Source organism: Pleurodeles waltl, chromosome 4_1 (assembly GCF_031143425.1).
Source record: "Pleurodeles waltl isolate 20211129_DDA chromosome 4_1, aPleWal1.hap1.20221129, whole genome shotgun sequence".
NCBI lineage: Eukaryota > Metazoa > Chordata > Amphibia > Caudata > Salamandridae > Pleurodeles > Pleurodeles waltl.
This window is the reverse complement of record NC_090442.1, coordinates 274,780,382-274,798,466: the sequence shown is the minus strand read 5'-3', so window position 1 is coordinate 274,798,466 and position 18,085 is coordinate 274,780,382. Positions and strand designations below refer to the sequence as shown.

At 44.2% G+C, this 18,085-nt stretch overlaps 1 protein-coding gene across 2 annotated transcripts in view; it reads right to left on the bottom strand.

The window, feature by feature from the left end:
• Positions 1 to 18,085, bottom strand: part of SCUBE1 (signal peptide, CUB domain and EGF like domain containing 1) — a 2,009,692-nt gene that overhangs the window by 592,270 nt on the left and 1,399,337 nt on the right. The gene's annotated exons all lie outside the window — the stretch shown is intronic.

Below are 18,085 nucleotides of genomic sequence, written 5' to 3'. Positions count from 1 at the left end.
GGAAAGAGGCCACATCGTCAGATGTCAGATCGATGTCAGGACAGGCAGACGGACCCAAGGAGCAGTAGTTTGCGGCAATCTCTTGTGCAGGTCCCCCGCAGGAATGGCACTCTCCACAGTGCCAAAGAGAGCCAGATCTTTACCAAGGGCGGCTCATATGTGGCCTCATGAATCAGCCTTAGTCTCAAGGGGCACGATCGTGAATGGACCCTCAATAGGGAAATCAGCAGTGGTTGGTCCACAGGAGGTACTGGTGTTAGAAAGGCACACAGTAGGCAAATGTTCGAAGAGACACCACACACAGCAAAAGACTGGCTGCACGCACCATAGGACTGGTTGGAATGACAATGACCAATCACGCTCCAGCTCTTCCAGCAATGTAGCATTAATGACCTGAGCAACACAAAAGGATGATGGACGGAGTGCTGAACAATGCAAACACTCACCCCCAGTCACAGATCTGGGTTTAATCCATCGTTCTTTTGCTCACCATGCCAACCCAGTTTGGGCCGCACCATATGCAAATCAGTTTTGACCCTGTTCCTCATGGGAACAGTCCACCTGAACTGCCAGGCCAGGTCCTCCCTGGACCGGAAACAAGCATCCTGGGACCGGTTTCAGGGTATCATCCTTCATCAGCCAGGCTAACTTGAATCCAGTGGCACTGTGAGCAAGGTACCCACGTCTGGGCATACCATTCCCACCTAGGGTAACTTTAGCAACACAAAAGGATGATGGACGGAGTGCTGAACAATGCAAACACTCACCACCAGTCACAGATCTGGGTTTAATCCATAGTTCTTTTGCTCACCATGCCACCCCAGTTTGGACCCAGCCATATGCAAATCAGTATGGACCCTGTTCCTCATGGGAACAGCCCAGTCCAAACTGCCGGGCCAGGTCATCCCTGGACCGGAAACAAGCATCCTGGGACCGGTTTCAGGGTATCACCCTTCATCAGCCAGGCTAGCTTGAATCCAGTGGCACAGTGAGCAAGGCACCCACGTCTGGGCATACCCTTCCCACTTAGGGCAACTTCAGCAACATTAAGGACCTGACCCATGCGTTCATGGCACAGCTGGGCTGGTGGTAGTGGCTCCATTATTCTGCTTAGTTGAAAAGGCACAACCACTGTGAATCAGAAGCAATAACAGCAGTATTCCACCTATTAATGCCAAAATTATAGGAAAGCCGCCAAACACACTTGAAAAGAGTGAATGGATGACTGAAGGAATGACTCCAAAGACAGTGGAAGATGGAAATGAATCCAGACCCAACAGCCTTAAAGAAGTGGACAAACCCTGTAGTGCTCGAAGTGTTGAAAAGTCCGGATACCAGCTCTCCAAAGTGCTTTGGGATTTTGGTATTTAATAGCGATTGTATCTCAGCTAATGATCTTGCTATCTGGAGAGCATACGTCTCTCTAGCCCATGTCAACGCGACTTGTTTTTGGAACAGTAGCCCCTTTAGTCTGCTCAGCTTGTCATAATTTACATTGTCAGTATCAATGTGAGGCCACACTTCTGATCTTTTATCTCTCGTGTGTGGGGGGGGGGGGATAAAACATGTCCGCAACACGTAACTACCTTAGAGAGTGAAATTGCAATTCCTGGTCGCATACTGCAAAAGCTTTGGTCACTCAGCACCACATAACTTCCATTCGAAAGTACATGAAATGCTGGTCAAATCAAATGGACGCGAGTAACCTTCAGGAAACAGGCCAAGTTTGCGACCCCTGCATTGCAAAGGCCGTGAAGGGACACCTGCTTGCAGATCATTGAATGACTAACAGTAGTCTCACATTTGCTTCCACTAAAAAACACCTCTGTTTCGCTTTTCAGACATTTGTTTTCAAAGGACAACTCCCACTCTTCTTTAATATAGCTATCACCTAGCCACTCGTACCTGCCAAAAGCAAGATGTTTCAAGCATTTCAAAAAACGAAAAGTGGAAATGGGCAAGTTAATAATGCCATACGAATAATGGACTTTCTGCAACAGTAAAATGCAACTTCTCTAACTTTTCTATATGTAGCATGGTGAAACTAGCTTCCCTCTTAGCTGTTGTCTGTTGTTCCTTGGATAAATTAAAAGCAGTAAACAAGTCACTACCATTAATATACTTTCATGGAAGGCGGCCATTTTTCAAAATTGGTAAAGTCCAACCTACCTGCATGATGGAATTCAGCAGACTTTGCCCAAAAGGGACATGTCTGTCTGAATGATACCAGACGTGTGAGGGAATAAATCCTGTTGCACAGAGTGTTCATGCCATTGTTGACAACTGCTAAAGCCTTTTCTAAGTGTTCCTTGTCTACCTGCCTTAAACGTGCAGCAGCTTCTTTCTGAGAAAGCTTCAAGATCTCATTATATATGACATAGATTAATCTTTTGGAGCGTTGTTTTCTAGGACCTAACAAGAAGTTCTGCAAGTCTATATCTTCAAAAAGAGTATTGGGATATTCCTTAACTGTGGCTACTTGTTAATCTGTACCCACAATTGGCACAGTTTACCCACACTGTATGTTGTAACTATATCTGTGTGTTGACCCGAGACAAAGAGAAGGTCTGGCCGGCTAATCTTGAAACCCCCTGAGGAATTCACAAAACGTGCCTGACACCCATTCGTGTCCATTGGCCATAGTAACCACCTGCCGGGACTGGAAAATGAAGAGCTATAGGTACCAGCCTGAACCTTCACATCTAGTTCTTCCTCTGTGACATTCAGGAAGGATTGCCAATTATTACATTTTGCCGGTGTGGGGATACTGGCCGTATTTCTTTCTTTCATTTTCACTAACCCTAGATAAGATGTCTGCTTAATGGAGTCATTTAAAAAGATCATTTGCACAGGAATAAGGCACGCTCTCAATAAAGCTTCTCTACCCTTGTATTTGCCGATCTTGTGTTCCCCATACACTCTTTAGATCAATAGTGTTCTTTCAGTATTCATAATCTTCAACTGCAAGATGGGAAACAAAGGAATCTGAATAAATCAGTTGTGTGTCAGTCAGCAACATCTTCCTAATTTTAGAAGGAGGGGTAACTTGAAATAATATGATTCAGGATTTTTTGAGTCATGCCCAGAAAAATAAGTACATTTATCTGAATAATGTTTTGGGCTCCCCACCAGTGGAGTTGAACAGTGTTCACACAGTGTATAGTTAAATATTTATCTATGTCTAGTTGTACGGTGCAGGTAGTAATGTCCCCAGTTGTTATAGCAGAACATCTCCCTATAATTATTTGTATTAGTGTATACATCATCACTTTCAAATACTGAATAGTCCTTCATTTAAGTTAACATAGAATCATCCCAATTATCAGCTATAACACCAGTTGGAATTTCATCAGTCATAGATATTTTGGAGACATATGGAATCTGAATGACCTCAGTAGGCCAGTATATATCAAATGGAACTTTATCCCACACAATCCCATCAGGAATTGGTACAGATGAAATGTTCACAAGGGACAAGTCTCTTCGGGACCTTATGTGAGGAATAATATGGAGTTAAGACTTCATCCACAGGATCAACAGAGGAGCGTTCAGGAAGGTAATGACCATTTATAAGTAAAAATAAAACAGTCACGAAACCAATCCATAAAAATAATGCAAACAATGTGTTGGAAAATGGGTTATTGGTAGGGCAGGTAGGTACCTACACCTAGCAACAAGCCACTAACCTCCACATAGGTACAGTTAGGTCTCAGTAAATTAATCCCAGCTCAACCCTTGGTAGCTTGGCAACGAGCGTCAAGGCTTAACTTAGGAGACAAAGTGTAAAGCATTCAAATATCACAAAACAGTAATTAAATAAAACACAGGAAACAGTTTAAAAATCCAAAACCAATTTATAAACATAGTTTATATTTTTATCATTAAAATTACACAAAAACGATTAAAATCGGTTCAGGGGAACCGGAGATATGAATTTTTAAAGAATTATTACTTTTTTAGCGCTTAGAAACAAAAAGCGCCAATCGGGTCATCTGGTTGCACCTCGACCGGGGCAAAGTCAAACTTTCAGGCCGACCGCGATGGAGCCCTGCTCGGCTACAGGTCGCGGGAGGCCTCGGTTAAAAAGTTACCTTCTGACTTAGTCTTTATTTTGAAGTTTTTCTTCACCGGGACGAACCTGCCAGTTGAATCCGACCTCCTGGAGCCCTTGTCCGGATACGCGATGTGGGTTTCCTCGGTGGTGATTTCTACCTTCGGACTTAGTCGTTTTTTCGAGATGAAAATCCTTCGACCGGGGTAAACCTGGATCTTGATCCGACGTCCGTGGAGCCCTTCTCGGATACGATGGCTGGGAGGTCCCGGTCAACTTTTTACGTTCGGACTTAGTCTCTTTTTTGGATGTTTTTCTTTACCGGGACGAACCACGAAGTCAGGTCGGGTCGCGGTTGAGGCAAGCCGGCTAGAATTTCCGCGACGGGTCGGTCCCTCTCTGGAGCTTTTTTCCAAAAATTCTCAAATCTTTTCCAAACTTCTGGGGCTTCACCCAGATGTTCTTTTAAGGTTCTTTTGGGGTCCACAGCTCACCCCAAGGGTCCAGAAGTTCTGTGATGGTCCTTGGGGGGTGCGGACTTCAACTCCCAGAATGCACCTGGCGCAAACTCCTTTTTGGCCACTGGACAGTGGTCAGCTGGTCGCTTTCTTCAGGAGTTGGTGCAGGGGACACTGGTTAGCAATTTTTCACCTGTAGCAAACAGGGAGTCCCTCCTTGAACCAGTTGAAGCCAGGCAAAGTCCTTCTTGTGGTGAAGCCCAAGTGTGCAGCTGGAGCAGTCCTTCTGAGTGCAGGTTCCAGGTGCAGGCCAGGGGTCCAGCAGGGCAGTCCTTCTTCTTCTTTAGTTCCTTTCTTGTTGAATTCTGGAGGGGATCTGAGGTGTGGGTGCAGGTCTGCCAGTTTTATCCTTGCTCCTGGGTGAAAAGCAGGGGGGCCCTGGTTCTCCAATCAGGGACAGGGTCGTCCCCCTGTGATGACCACTTCCTGGGAAGTGTGGCAAAAATCCATCCCAGAAGGCAACAGTCTCTAAAAATCCAACATGGATGAATCTGATTTTTGGAGGTTACATCTGGCTGAGCCCACCCACTGGTGTGGCTAAAAATCATAAACACACCCCTCTCCTGCCCTCTCCTAATCTAATCAAGGGGGCACCTAATTGTCTGGGGTTGCAGGATGTGGGGGTGTTGCTGGGTGCTCCAAGTGTCCTTCTCTGCCTTTGAAGACCAGTTTGGCAGCCCTCCACCTTCCTGCCTCACCATCTGCTGAGGGGAGATTCTCTCCCCCAAGCACAATCCTTTGTGTGAAGTCTGGCCACTTCACACCTCATCAAGGCAGCCTGGCAGAAGCTGCTGCAGGCTGGCCAATCAGAGCACAGCAGCAAAAACAATGCAGAGCTGAAATTGGCAACTTTTTAGGTAAAGTCTAAACTTTTTACCTGGACAAGTTATATTAAATCCAACAACTGGAAGTTGTGGGATTTATTACAACAATCAATTTGATACCAAATTCTTGGTATGTAACATTTAAGGAGACTTTAAAATTTAAAATAAAGTCTGCCCATTCTAGCCTATGAAGGCCATTTACTTCAATGAGGGAAAAACGAATTTGGCTGTTTTTACCTCAGCAGGGCTTATAAATCTATTTTTATAAAGTCCCTGCTTATAGTTACATGGCACCCAGCCCTAGGGGCACATAGGGCACACCTTAGGGGTGACTTAAATGTAAAAATAAGGTAGTTTAAGACTTTGGAAGTACCTTTAATTCCAAAGTCGAATTTGCATATAACTTTAATTTAAAAGCAGCCAGCAAGGCAGGCTTGCTTTTAAAATGACACTGGGCACCTCAGCAATGCACCTAGGTGTGCACCACCTATGCTGTGGTCCCTAAACCTACATGCCCTACCATATACTAGGGACTTATAGGTAGGTTAACTTAGCCAATTATAATTAGCCTAATTTGCATATCCATTTTACACAGAGCACAGGCCCTGGGACTGGTTAGCAGTACCCAGGGCACCTTTAAAGTCAGGAAAACACCAGCAAAAAGTGGAAAATGGGGGCAAAAAGTTATGGGGCCTCTGCAATCAGCCCTGTTTTCTCACACAATGTCAAGCAGAACCATTAATAGTTCCATGGGTGAATTAAATAGTTATTAAGCCATAGATGCAGTTTACATGTCTTTGAAATATTTTCAATCACAGAAGTGGATGGGTCAGAAGAAAAGTTACCAATATTGATGAAACAACCAGAATCACTCTCTGCAAACACAGGGGCTGGTGCATTACTGGTAGATGAATCCACTTCACGTGGAGGCTCATGGTAGACAATGATGTCAGTTTGTGTTGTGTTGGTGTAGAAAACAGCCAAATCTTGAACAGGTGTTGTTCTTGAAGTGGTAACTGGAATCAGCAAGGGCTCATTTTCTGCCCTCCCCATGGTTGAGGAAGTATTTGTAGCAATGTTGGACATGCTTGTGTAATACTGCAGAAGTAGTATTGTTATTTCTGCGTTAAAGAGGTATATCCTGTTGGGTAGTGAGAGCGGACCGGGAACTACCCAAGAGACCTCAGGGTCTACTGTGCAGGATCGGCCACAGAGTGAAGTTTGACATCGTCAATGGAAATGGATTTGTTTGCTTTGGAACCAGGCAGAGATGGTAGGATGACAGCTCTGGTACCTTGTATATCCAGAACTGGGACCAATGCTATGTAGTATGGACCAAATTCCTTCTTCACAGCGATCTTCTCATGAACCAAATCCCCAACTTTAGGAATCCAGCCAGTAGAAGTTGTTGGTAAATCCCTTATTCCTAAGGTGGCAGCACTGGTGGATGATTGATCATCACAAAATTGCTGAAGCTCCTGTAAGACAGTGAGACGTTCATTTACGTCAACAGTTGTATCTGCTGCCACCAAACCAGGGCCATCAAGATCTGGGACATACATAGGTATCCCAAAGAGAACCTCATAGGGAGTGCGTCCCCACAAGGACCTTCTTGGCAGATTATTCAATGCTCTCCTGACCCCATATAGGTGATGAAGCCAACTGCGGCCAGAACCTAATACTCTAGCTTACAAGGTCTTCTTTAGCTCATGATTCCTCCTCTCCACGACTGAACTTCCCTCTGGATGGTATGGTGAGGAGTAATAATCGTCCCAATGGTGGCCCTGAATGTCTTAGAGGCAAAGGCAGAGCCCTGGTCCGAATGAAATGCTGCAACTGCATATGTACCGATAAAGATCAGCAAGTCTTTTATAACAGTTCGAGCATCAGCCGACCGCTGAGGCCATACCCATAGGACCCTAGAACACGAATCTACAGCGACTAAGATGAATTTGTATGCACCATCAGGTTGGAGCGGACCGCAATGGTCAAGGTACACACATTGTAGTGGCCTATTGGACAATAGGAGGGATGTCCGTGGTGTGTGTTTGATGTTGGAGCTCTTTATCTGCTGGCAAATGTCACAACAAAGGACATTGTTTCGTCTGTTTGTAAAGACCTGGCCACCAGAAATGTTTGTGTAAGAGTGTTACTGTGGCCGGAATACCAGCATGAGCAGGTGCAACACCCTCATGTGCTGCTTTGATGAGATCTAGTCTCTGGTCAGGGATCACTTGATCACCAACCCCAGGAATTGTTGCGTAGGCAACATTCTGTGATGTGGTAAGAGTATTTTGTAGGGTATGCTTTTGGAAGAGGCTTGCCTTCAGCCGAAGCTTTCACAGCAGTCAAAATTTCAGTATCCAATCTCGTCTGAGAATGAGTCACTGCAGCCACAGAAGCCGTAACTACTGCAGATTTGGCCGCTTCATCAACCAAAGTATTATCGATAACTTGTACTCCTACATGTTGGTGGCCCAATATATGTACTACATGGACACAACGTAGCCTATCCTCGAGATCAGCCACCCTCCCACACAGAATTATGTTTTTTATGGTGTTCTCTTTGGTGTCTCTAAACCCGTTTAGTCGCCAATGATTAAGATAATCATTACAGGATTGGACGCAGTAGTAGGAGTCACAGACGATCAAAGTTAATAATCCTTGCTCTGTGTGTTTTAGCACTAGGATAAGGGCTTTGAGTTCAGCTAGTTGGGATGTACAGTCCCCTATGGTCTGTGTGTAGGTATTGTTAGGGTGTAAGACTCCATCCTTCATAACTCCGCTCACAGCTGCGCAAGCGGCTGAGTATTGATGTTTAGTACCTATAGCTGGTTGTGCTGAACCATCAGTGTAAATGACAGCATGATATCTGTCAAGTGGCAAAATATCTAGAGGTGCGGGGTACTCCTGTTCATGTTGGAGGAATTCTTGTGTCTGAAGTTGTGGATCAAAGATATAATCTGCATCGGTGGCAGTCAGGAAGGTAGCCCACTGAATCCAGTGTGGATGTAATCCTTTCACGTTTGGAACGCTTGCTTTGGTGATGGCCTCCCTTGGGCAAGTGGTTTTTCCTTAATGACAGCGATCTGAACTGCAGTTAGAAATTTTTCTGTGGGTGCAAAATGTTGTTCTGCATTGGAGTACTGTATTCCCTTCATTAAAGGGGACCCAATGGCACCAGTAATTGTTCTGATGACCAAATTTGTTTTATTGTCCCAGGTGTGCAAGTGTTTTGCTTCTAGCAAATCCTGTTGCAATTCCATAAGGATGCGTGTGTGTTCCACTGTCTGCTAGAAAAATTAGGACGTATTAAGTCATAAAGTGGCTTGATAAGTTGTGCATACTCAGGAATGTAAGTTCTGCCAAAGTTAAAGAAACCAAGTAATGACTGTAGTTTCTTGATTGTATTTGGTGGCTGGAGTTAAGCACATTTTTCTAGAAAGTGCGGGCCAAGCTCTTGCCCTCATTTGATAGCTTGTATCCCAGGAACAATACTCTGAGAAAGGCTATTTTAGTTTTCCTGAAGTTAAATTTATAACCAAGGGCTGAGAATCCTAAAATGATCCGATCGACCCTGGCAAGATGAATATTGATGTAGTCATCCGTGAGATAGATGTCATCCACATAAGATAACACCTCAGGATCAATAAAATTTAATATTTATGTTACATGGGCTGAGAACAGCCCTGGGTTGTTCTTATAGCTTAGGGAAAATGGCAGAAACATGTTTGTGAGCTAAATGAGAATGCACTCAGGTCCCAACTTTCGTGTGCTAAGTTCTGGCAGAAAAATCCATTGGAGATATCCGATGTTGTGTTGCATTTTTACGTACTAGGTTATTAATTAGTGCTGTGCTATGTGAATTTTGTAAAGCGTATGTACGCGTATGACTAAATATCTGTAATCTAAGACTATTCTATAAGAATGGTCAGGGTTTGCGATGGGGAATAACGGGTTATTAATTGCAGAGACACAGGGCTCAATTACACCCTGGTACTCAAGCTGAATGAGGATCTCCTTCACTGGAGATTTTCTTTTGTGTTTAACAGGATACTGTGGCTGAGGCTGGGGTGTAGACCTGATAGGTATTACATGACAAGGGGAGTCCTTGTACCAACCTACATGATTGCAGTACAATGCAGGTGCCTGCGCTAGAGCCCAATTGACAGCGTAGGCTTGTTTTACCGCTTCTGGAACAAGATCAGAGAGAGAAGGCAAAATGACATCTTCCCCATGTGGGAGCTTACAGACGTGATCCGATGGCCACTCACTCTCGGCCAGCAGAATATCACAACTAAGTTCATCCCATAATATCACACCAATAGTGTGCTACACATCTCCCTCAATTTGGATATTTAAATCATAAACCCTTTCGTGTGGGAGAATGCACCCGTCTGCAGTCTCAACTGCAATGTAATCGCTAGTTGCTGTTGCATTCAGATGATCTTTCTACTCTGGCGACATATCGTGACCTCTGCTGCGCTGTCTAACAGTGTCACTACACACGTCTTGTTCTTCAGCAATGTTTTCAAGTGTACTGGCATTTATAATTGACAGTGCTGGCACCTTTTTCTTTTTAAACTGCGGCTTTTGTTGTGGGACTTTTCTTCTTTTTTATCTGAAGACTGTGGTGAGTCTTTCTTCTGTTTCACGTATTCAGGACCTCGATCTGGACAGCCCCCACTCTCGCTACACTCGCTACATCTATCCAGTGCAACCTGAAAGGAACGAGAATTACGTAAATCAGTATATCTGTCGGGAGCTTTTATATTGTCTCTATTTCTGATAGCATATCTCCTGTCGCAGTTCTCCGGGTGTGGAGAATCTGCTCTCTGATTTCGTCTGTCTTTAAATTGCTTGTTTATCCCAGCGCTTTTTAGAAACCCGCCTGTGCTTGTTTAGTACCTTACTTAGAGGTGGTACTCTGTATTTCGGCTTGGCTCCCAAACTATCCCGTCCTATACTGGTATAGGTGTCAGAGATAATTTTTGGTAGCTGTTTCTCCTGGTACAAATGTGGAATCTCCCAGAGGCGCTCGCATATAGCCAGTGCTACAGCTTCCCCTTTAATGTTACAGAGTATGATTGAGGAGACTGCGTCAAAGTTAAGCATTCATTTCATCCCCATATCTACGACTGGTGTAGCCCCATGTTCATTCTGTATTTGTTTTAACACTTTCCATCAAATTGGCAAGTATCGGTGTACCATGTGTGATAGTGTAAATTGCAGCAAAGACTGTACCCCATGTGGCGTAGTCATCCACTGAAGGAACCATCCCGAAGGGCAAGCACATTGTGATAATTCTATGTTTTTCCTGTGGTCTATCCAGAACGGGATTTTCTCTTATTCTGTGGGCACTTTACCCATGATAGACTATACTGTTTGTGGATTAATCCCAGTAGTAGCCAATTGGTATCCAGCAGGTGCTGGTGGTTCTGGACGCCCTGGTGTAATGTTCAGACAAGAGCCCTCCAACCCTTGTTACCTTGGAATGAGGTTTCTAGCTCAGACTCCATAGGGACAGAAAGACTTGGGTCAGCGTCAAAGCGACGTGCAGCATCAATAGCAGCAATGGCATCTGGTCGGAATCCCTCTGAGTATCTGTCTAAGTGAGGTGCATTCATACAGCTCTGCTCGGACCCCTGACATAGGTGTGTTTTATTACTGATGAGTTTGGCTGTTTATGGCTATACTGCTGAATAAAAACAGCTTGACTGACTGACCGACTATAAAAAATATTGACCAGGAACACACACAATGTAAAACACAATAATATCAACAGAAAAACATTGGTACAAAACCATAACAAACATATTGCAAAAATTAAATATTGTTAACAATAAGAAACAATATAAATTCCCTAAACCTCAATAGAAAAAACACCAATAACAATTTTGAAAAAAATATGTTTAAAAAGTTTGAAAAAATTAACCCATAAATAAATTGGAACCCTCAAAATATTACAGAAAAATAATCCATTTTTGAAACACATTAATTAACAATAACATGGGAAATTTAAGGAGGGATTAACGAGGCGCATGCAATTATTAAATACACCCACAAAAGGAAAAGACAATTGTTATTCACAAATGTTACATGTAAATCTACTACAATCTACTCCCCAGTTTATTTCCCCACAGTGCATGCTTCTAAGGGGTTGATGCTTGACAGTATACAAGCACCTGTTGATAAATACTCATAAATATCTTCTTCAAAAAGAAAAGACCACTCATAATCTCATGATCCTTTGAACTTTATACCTTGGCAACAAAGTAATAGGATTTTGACCTTATGCCTTTCTCACGAAAGGAACAAAACAACAATGTGATCTACTTATATCATAGGTTGCATGTATCTTTATAAAAAGTGAGTGAAAAATGCTATCATAATTATATCTATTTACAACATGAAAACACCATTTCATAAGAATTTCACCAATACTGTAAAATTTGATCATTTCTTTTTAAATTACGTCATTCATCAAGTTACATAATTGGAAACATATTTTGTAGGTTTTCTGAGCAAAACCCAGTGTTCGCCCTGAGTAAAGAACTCCCTTTTAAAGCAGCACTTAAATCACTTGCAGTGTAGACATGCCCCTTATGCACTTATATGGTCAAAAGAGATATTCTCATTCCAGTACATAGCAATGTACAACTCATCCCATCCTAGTGTACTCTCTCAGCCATTCACAATTCCAAGACACCTCAAGTTCCAAGTGATTCCATTAATTCTTAATATGACAACATGGACATTCAGCATGAATGGATATCATGGCTATTAAGTGTACATGTTTACAAATATCCTATTGGTTTTCTACTAAATTATAGTCCAGTATAACAAAATACTCTGTAATGGGCTCTGTTTGTAACACAGATTTTATTACATTTTTGCACTTCACTCCATGTAAATTCATTAACAATGGACAGATATTTACAAAAATCCCATAACTTTCCTATTAACCCCATCAGTTCTAAGGACAGTTTGGAGCTGCCACAGCACTGCTGGGCATGTGCTTAGGACAGCTCCAAGCCGTGTCAGCACCCATCCACAGGTAAAGCGTTGGTGTTCCCTGCATGGACCACCTCAAGACAGGCCCCAATCAGGAATGGCAGGAGAAGTGCATCTGCTGCCACCTCCAACCCCCCTGTTGGCGATCTGATGATGTCGGCGCTGCATGTGCTTCGAGCCATTTGCATCCAAAGCATCCGGGGAGACGACCTCCGAAATGTAAGTCCTTCTTCAGATTTTTTTTTTTAGGCAAAGCAGACACAGTGGGAAAGGAAATAACGCTTCATCCCCGTGCCTATATGGAGTGGATTCCTACCCCACGATTGTGGTGAAGGCCATTGTCGTGGATCAGAAATTCAACCACTGGACCAGAAGGGATTTTTTTGTGTTGGGTGAACGACCCTTTAGGCAAGAGTCGCTCCCCATGGGGGCAAAATATGTATCCATGTTTTGGCCCCCTGTGTGGTAGATCAGCTATTTTCTGGGTCTGATCTGCCACAGGGAGGCTAAACCAACTTCATCACTAGGGTTTTTGTTTTTTTTGGTATATATTATGGGGAACACTCCTTTGGGCAAGGGTTGCTGCCCTTTGGCAGAGAAATATTTTGGTTATTCCACACCCTACAGGAGGGCAGATCAGCTATTTTTAGGCTGACCAGCACCATGGGGAGATGGGATGGAATCCCACTAAGCTTTGTTGTCCCACATGGGAGCATATTTTTGTATCCCCCTTCCCCCCAGAGGGCAGATCAGCCATTTTTATGTCGATCTGCCCTCTGGGGGGAGGCAGAAGCCCAATAGACACCAGAGAAATATGTTTTGAAAGAGAGCTACCCCTTAGGGAAGGGTCGCTTTACTTGGAGACCCATATTTATTTTTATTCCACCATCCCCTGACGGCAGATTGGACATTTTGAGGCCGATCTGCCATCTGGGGTGTGATGTTGTCCCGTCGAAGGCAGCTGTTTTCTATTCTTAGAGTGGACTGAGCCTCAGGGTGGATGGTAACACTTGAGCCACCTGGGTATAAGGTTAGGGCTGTGGTGGGAGATCTGCTTCTGCGGTAAGGTTTACTTCCATCTTGTGTTGTCACGCCTCCTTTCAGGGGAATATCAATGCATTTTTATATTTTTATTTGTGTTTTAATTTTCTTTTCTTTTTTATCATACAGCCAATTGTTTTATTTTTCTTGGTGGCAAATCCTGTTTGCTTATGCAGCTTTGGCAGATTTGCAGCTTGTGGAGTTATGGTTAGTAAGCAACTCATTTTGTGATCTTTTCATCTACTGTGTATCCTTCGCCTGTTTGTATAATTTGTTTTGTTAGTTTTTTGTGTGATTGTCTTTCAAAGTAACATATTGATTTGTGCACGTTTTTCACTGCCTTGTGATATATGTAATGTTTATTTTTCTTTCCAGTGGAACTTCTTTAGTGCTTGCTATCTCTGTGCAGAGTAAGTGAAGTTAATCTCAGTGTTGCTCTCTGAGTGGTATAGTTTTTGAGTATATAGCTCTTTGTGCGCCTTGTATTGATTGAGTTTTCCTTCCAGATTGCAATATATGCCAGTTTTTTTTTATTGTATGTTTAATAAAGCCACACTTTGTTTATTACTTATTTACACAGTGCTGCTTATTGTTGACTTGTTTGTCAAGTTACATTTATTAGTAAGGATTATGGCTAGCTAGAGGATTACCACTTAGCAGGTTGTTGGTATGCTTTTTCATTCCTCTGACCATGGTCCTGCATCTGAGGGAGAGGAGGAAGTCCAAGATTCTGGCTGTGACTTTTCTGTCCAAAAGGAACATCTGATGATGAAGCCACTCTCTGTGGAGGAAATGCCTCTTTAAGAGGAGAACACTGGCATGCCAATAGTGCAGCAAGAGGTATCTGGATTGCAGCCAGAGGCTGAAAGGCTTCCCATGGAAGGTGCTAAACTCTGGGTTGCCCCTAACATGGTACAGACTGTTTGCCTGCCTTTAGTGGTGCTGTAGGATGTAGAGTGGATACTGACAACTTTTTGCCAATAAATGTCTTACAGTTGTTTATGGATGATGTATTTTGGATGAGATTATTGAATAGACAAATTTGTATGCTGAACAGTATTTGAGGGACAACTGTGCCAGACTTAAGACCCACTCTAGAGCTAGCCTGTAGACTCACACAAATCTGAATGGGTTGAAGGGGTTCTTGGCTTTACCTTTGTTGATGGGCTTAACAAGGAAGCTGTTGTTGTCATCATATTCGTCTTCTAGTCCCTTGATAGCAACAGCTATTTTTTTCCCGCAACCATGACTTGCTATCGGTATTTGCTTCTGCTTCGGATGCTGCATTTTATTGATAATGCTTCGGTGTTGCCACAGGATCACCCTGATTGTGTCTGTGTTTTTAGGATTTGGCCTGCCCTTGATCACTCTGTAGATTGATTTTCAGAGATCTATGTTCCAGGGAAAGAAATAGGTGAGGATGATTCTTTGGTCCTGTTCAAGAGCTGTTTGAATTTCAGGCAGTACATTCCTAGCAAAAGAGGATGTTATGGAATTAAGATGTATATGCTGTCTGACAGTAGTATTGGATATGTCTATAATTTCAGGGTGTGGATTGGGGGGATTGTTCTGTTGACCCCCCATGGCTGTCCGTCCACTTTCAGAGTTAGTGGGAAAATTGTGTGGGAACTTGGTAGAGGACTTTTTAACAAAGGCCACCATGTATACATAGATAACTTCTACATTGGTGTGTAATTGTTCAGGGAATTGTTCAAAGTGGACAATGTTGCTTGTGGCACAATCCACTATAATCGTAAAGGTTACCCTAAAGCGCTTGATTGTAAAAAGCTTCAGAGGGGACAGTGCAGTGCCGTGCATAATGATGAACTTCTAGCACTGAATTTTTCAAGCAGGAGAGGCATACACATGCTGATAACCATTCATGATGAAAGTACTTCACCTGGGACTGTTTGGGATGAGGTTGCTTAAGAGCGCAAACCACTGTGCATTTTAGACTACAGTAAGCACATGGGTAGTGTAGATAGAGTAGATCAGAGGAGGGAACCTTACACTTCTGTTCGTAAGGCTTACATTAGGTATAAGTTGGCTATCCATTTGTTCCATTTAGCAATCTTCAACGTTTTGTTGTCTTCAAGGACTGTTTTCCAGATACAAAGATTACATTTGTTCAGTTTCAGCACTCAGTGACTGGCATACTTGTTGTAGAGGAACAGGCAGGTGTTCCTAGAGTTGAAGTGGGGGAAGATATGGCTAGATTGAAAGATCGTCACTTTCCTGATTACATTCCTCCAACACCCAAAAAAAGACTTTCCCTGTAGGAGATGTAGAGAGTGTGTCCAAAGAGGAGTGCAGAATGAGAATAATATGTGCTGCCCGAATGTCGTTTAAACCTGGGCTATGTGTGCCTGCATGGTTTAAACTGTACCACACACAACAGAGTTATTGGGTGCAACCATGAGCGTAAAAGTGAACTGACTGATCTGTATCATCTTATATTTTTTGTTCAGATTTCGCAGCTGGCATTAGTGTGATGTATTGAGTAAGAGCTTTTGTGTTTGTAGTCATAGTTATTCATCTACTTCTAAATGGTTTGTTCTCTTTTTTGTAAAAAAAAATATAATGGTAGTGTGCGTGGATTGGCATGTGGCTGGCGGTGTCTGTGAACCAGTGCTTGGCTGGCCGTGTGCATAGACTGGAGCTTTTTTGGCAGTATGCATGGAATGATGATTGGCTGGTGGTGTGTGTGAGCTGGCATTTGGCTGGTGGTGTGGGAGTAGTGACTTACTGCTGGTCACTACCTAATCAATCAATCAGTTTTTGTAAAGTGCAGCTAATCACCTGTGAGGGTCTCAAGGCCCTGGAGGGGAGGAGAGGAGCCTCATCCGAAGAGCCATGTCTTGAGGTTCTTCCTGAAGATGGTTAGCGATCGGCTTTGTCTGAGGTTCAGGAGGAGGTTGTTCTAGCACTTTGCTGTGGTGTAGGTGGAAGATCGTCCTCCGGTGGTGGTTTTACAAATGCGAGGGATGGTGGCCAGGGCCAGCTGGATAGAGCGGAGGGATCTGGCGGGGGTACAGAAGGAGACAAGGTGGTTCAGGTAGGCTGCGTTGTGAATGGTCTTGTGGGTGAGTAGCTTGAAGGTAAATTGTTTCTCGACCAGGAGCCAGTGGAGGGTCTGCAGGTGTTGGGAGGTGCCGGCATAGAGGGCATTGCCGTAGTCGAGCTTGCTTGTGACTAAGGCATGGGTGACTGTCCTGCGAAAGTCTGCTGGAATCCATCTGAAGATCTCCCAAAGTTTGCAGAGTGTATTCCAGCAGAAGGAGGCGACTGAGTTTACCTAGTGGGTCATGGATAGGGAGGAGTTGAGGATGATGCCTAGGTTACAGGCGTGCTCAGTCATTGCAGGGTGTGTGCTGAGGGATGTGAGCCACCAGGAGTCGTCCCAAGCTGAAGTGGTGTTTCCGAAGATGATGAGCTCAGTCTAGTCGGAGTTGAGCTTGAGGCAGCTTTCTTTCATCCAGGTGGCGATGGCTTCCATCCCTGAGTGGAGTTCCTTTTGACTATCTCCAGGTCTGTGGTAAGGGAAATTATGAGTTGTGTGATGAGCCGATGGGCATATGACGCAATGTCCATACCGTGGCTTCAGACGATGGATGCAAGAGGGGCCATGTATACGTGAACAGTGTGGGACTCAGTGAGGATCCTTGGTGGACTCTGAAGTTGACTCCTGTGGGTCTGGATGTATAGGGTGGGAGTCTGACCCTCTGAGTCCTCCCGGAGAGGAAGGAGTGAATCCAATCCAGGGCTCTTCCGCGGATTCCTATGTTGTGGAGTCCGGTGAGTAGAATGCTGTGGGAGACCGTGTCGAAGGCTGCTGAGAGGTCAAGGAGTATAAGCGCTGCGGTGTGGCCAGGGTCTAGATGTAATTGGGTGACGTTGGTGGCTGTCAGGAGGGCTATCTCTGTGCTGTGGTTGCTGTGGAAACCAGACTGGGAGCTGTCCAGGGAGTTGGTGGCCTCAATGAAATGCCGTAGTTGTGCATTGATTGCTTTCTCCAGTACTTTGGAGAGGTAGGGTAGCAGCGAGATGGGCTGAAAATTCTTTAGTTCTGACGGGTAGGCCAAAAGTTTCTTCAGGAGAGGGCGTAATTCAGCATGTTTCCAGTCTTCAGGGAAGGTGCCAGTGCTGATGGAGCAGTTCATTGTGTTTCGAAGCTCGGGGTGATGGACGTGCTGGCTCTGATGTATATGTGGTGTGGGCAGGGGTTTGAGGGGGCTCCGGAGTGGGTGCTGTTCATGATGCTGATTGTTTCATCCGTGGGGAACATGGACCAGCTGTGGATTGTCTGGTGGGTACTGGGGAGATGGGTCGGTCACAGGTTCTGGAGCCAGAATTTTGCAGGAGGAAACTATTGTAGATGTCCTAGATCTTGCTGTGGAAAAAGGCGTTGAGTTTGTCGGTGTGATGGGGGGATGCTGGTGGCTTTGGAGGGGGGATTTGTGAACTTGTTGATGACTGAGAAGAGTCATACACAGCTAGCCAAATGACAGTCCACACACTCAGTCAGCCGGTGTGATTTCTGTGTCAGTCATGTGGGCATATGAAAGTGATGGGTCCTTGAATGGTGCTGTTTATGTGAGTGTCGTAATAATGTGCTGGGCCCTCTGCTGGCAGTGTGG